This window comes from Pteropus alecto, unplaced genomic scaffold, assembly GCF_000325575.1.
Source record: "Pteropus alecto unplaced genomic scaffold, ASM32557v1 scaffold79, whole genome shotgun sequence".
Taxonomy (NCBI): domain Eukaryota; kingdom Metazoa; phylum Chordata; class Mammalia; order Chiroptera; family Pteropodidae; genus Pteropus; species Pteropus alecto.
In genome coordinates this window covers 5,571,018-5,574,429 of record NW_006494612.1, presented here as the reverse complement: position 1 = coordinate 5,574,429, position 3,412 = coordinate 5,571,018, and the positions used below count along the sequence as shown (strand labels likewise).

At 35.1% G+C, this 3,412-nt stretch overlaps 1 pseudogene; it reads right to left on the bottom strand.

The window, feature by feature from the left end:
- Positions 1-2,467: 2,467 nt before the first annotated feature.
- On the bottom strand, positions 2,468-2,586 carry LOC112474310 (annotated as a pseudogene).
- Positions 2,587-3,412: the final 826 nt, after the last annotated feature.

Genomic DNA, 3,412 nt, shown 5'->3' with positions numbered 1-3,412 from the left:
AATTATTTTAAATTTAATTTTGTTGTGGTAGGAAAACATACTGTTATGATTTTATTCCTTTGAAATTTACTGAGACTTATTTTATGACCTGGCTGGCAATTGATGTATTTTATTGAAGATTTCATGTATACTTCATAAAATGTGTATACTGCAGTGGTTGATTATAATATCTATAAATGTCAATTTGACCAAATTGACCAAATTGACATTTATAGATATTACATTAAATTTGCTAATATTGTTTAATTATTTTATATTCTTATTTTTTTAGTCTACTTGTTCTATTAATTACTTAGAGATCAGTTTTAAAAATCTGCAGCTATGATTGTGAATATATTTCTTTCCTAAGTTTTATCAGCTTTTGCTTCGCATTTTTTTTATGCATTACTATTTGCATGGTATATATTTTTCCATCCTTTTATTTTCAACTTATCTTGGACTTTGAATTCAAAATGTATCTCTTATGAACAGCATATACTTGTATCTTGCTATTTTAATCCATTCTGACAATCTTTGACTTTTAATTGGAATATTTACCTTTTTAACATTTTATGTACCTATTGCTATGATTTGGTTTGAGTCAGTCTTCTTGATATTTACTTTCTATTTGCCCATTTGATATTTGTGACTTTGTCCATTTCTGCCTTCTTTGGGGTTTTAGCTATACCTTCTTAGATTATCTTCTTAATGGTTGCTTGGTGATTTTAAATACGCATCCTTAACTTGTCACAGACAACTTAAAATTAATATTGTTTTATGTTGCTTATAATGCAAGAACTTCACAGCAGAATATTCAATTTATTTCTCCTGTCCTTTGTGTATTGTTATCACATATTTTGTTTTTTAAATCCTGTAAGAAATATATTTTTTTCTTTAAATAGTCAATTGTCTTTTCAAGAAGTTAGGAAAATTTAAAAGGGTGGTCTTTTATACATACCCACATATTCGCCATTTCCTGTAATTTTTATTCCTTTTTGTAGATCTGAGCTTTCATCTGATATCATTCCTTTTCCATCTAAAGAACTTCCTTTAGTATTTTTTAAAGCACAGTTCTGCTGGCACTTAATTCTTTCAGACTGTTTTTCTGGAAACTTTCTGAGACTTTCTTCTATTTTCTTTTTGTCCTCCATTTTTTTCGATGAGAAGTCGACCAGGACTCTTATCATTTTTTGTTTGTGTAAAATGATGTTTTTTTCTCCTGCTGTTTTTAAAGTATTCTCATTATGTTTGGTTTCAAGAGTTTTATTCTGGCATGCTTAGGTGTGATTCTTTTGTGTTTTATCATAGTCAATTAATATGAAGTTAAACAATTAAGAAACACATTTATTGTGCATCTACCTAGTGATAAATAGCATGTAATGCACTGATATATAAATGATCTTTTTTAGTCCTTTCCTTGGATTAACAACATCTCCCTGATGAGAAACTGAAGCTAGAAATTCTGCATCTAGCCATGATAGGGTGACTGATAATGGACTTATCTTCTAGCCATAAACAGTACAATTGGGCAAGATATGAAACTGCTGTATTCAGGTATTGATCAACAGTCACCACAACTCTGTGCTCCTTGAGAGGAGGGAAACATCAAAGTCAGCCCCGTATTCCATCTCTCCCTTCTCTTCTCCCTACTTTCTGCCTGGGTACTTTTAGACTTTTGTGTGGAGAGCTGGAGACCAAGTGGAAAGCTACAATTTTACTAAGTTGGGGAGGCAGAGATCAGAGTTGGGGGCTGCTGAGGTGGCTCTAACATGTGAAAGGATGTACACAAGGGGAGTCCCCCTTGGGGCCTGGCCCCAGAGTGCTAGAGGGTGGAGGGTGCAGGGTGCAGAGCAAGACATCATGAGACCTGAAGAGACAGATGCTTTCAGGCTGAGGGCTGAGTGGGGATATCAAAGATTGCACAGTGTGAGGAGACCTAGGAGTTTGGCCCTAGTCAGAACAGAGAGAATGTTTTGAGAACCATAAGCATTCAGCTAAAACCTAAGAAAGGCTACATCCTAAGAGAAAGGACCACACCCCAGGGTAAGGGCTCTGCCCTAAGACAAAGTACAAACCTGAAATAGACATGTCTGTTCTCAAACTCAGTTGTTCTCCTAGACCCCTCTTAGTCTTCCTCTGTATCTAATACTCCTACTAACAGCCAACATTTATGGAGAGCTCACTATGTGCCAAGTAGGCTGTTCTGAGTGTTTTATTTTTGTTGATTCAATTTATCATCCCAGCAACCCTGTGAAGCAAGTAGTGTTTTTATCTCTATTTCACAGATGTGAAAACCGAGACACTAAGAGATTAAGCAACTCGCCCAATGCTACTCAGTTAGTAAGTAGCAGAGGTGGGACTTGAACTCATGTGAGCTGACTCCAATGTCCCCATTTTTTTTTTTTTTTTTTAGGTGAAGCAATTCTTGGTTGACTTCACAGATTGCAAGGACCTTGTCAGCTTACAATCTCTTATTTTTTATTTTTTACGCCTACAGCACCTGGTCTTCCTAGGTCGTCTCCCATCCAAGTACTAACCAGGCCTGACCCTGCTTAGCTTTCAAGATCAGATGGGATCGGGCTTGTTCAGGGTGGCATGGCCGTAGATCCACATTCTTAACCACAATCCTTAATACTTCAATATTCCCTAGGTTGTTACTTATGGGCTGAAAAATCTATCATGTCTGTTTCCCTTCTCTTTATTTTCTATCACCATGATCTTGGTTCAGACTCTCCTCATGCCTTGCCTAATTTTTTATAGTCATCTTCCTATAGATTTTGCTGCCTCTATATTTAATCACAGAGATATTTCTAAATTGCAAATCTGATCGTACAAAATCTTCTTTGTTTGTTTCAAAATCCTTTAATGATAGCACTTAAGGTCTGTTATGTCTACCTCTCTACCTAGAATTTTCCCCAGCACTTTCTCCATTTTTCCTTCTGTCCCTTGTTCTTTTTTTTTTTTTTTAAGAGGTATAACTGACAAATAAAATTGTAATATATTTTAAGTATACAATGTAGTTTGACATATGTATACATTGTTAAAAGATTCTCACCATAGAGTTCATTAATATATTCATTGCCTCATATAATTACCTTTTTGTGTGTGTGAGAATACTTAAGTTCTACTCTCTTAGCAAATTTCAATTATATAATACACTATTATCAACTATAGTCACCAAGTTATACTTTAGATCTTCAGACTCTATCTTATAACTGAAAGTCTGTACCTTTTTATCAAACTCTCTCCATCCTCCACCCCTTCAGCCCCTGGCAACCACAGTTGTACTCTCTGTTTCTATGACTTAGACTTTTCTCTCCCTCAGTCTTTACCACTTCAGGAATACACATCTAAATATAGTTTTAAAAATTATGTGAATATGAAATAATGCCTCTGAGCTTCTGCCAATGTTGTTCCCTCCACCTCAAATACT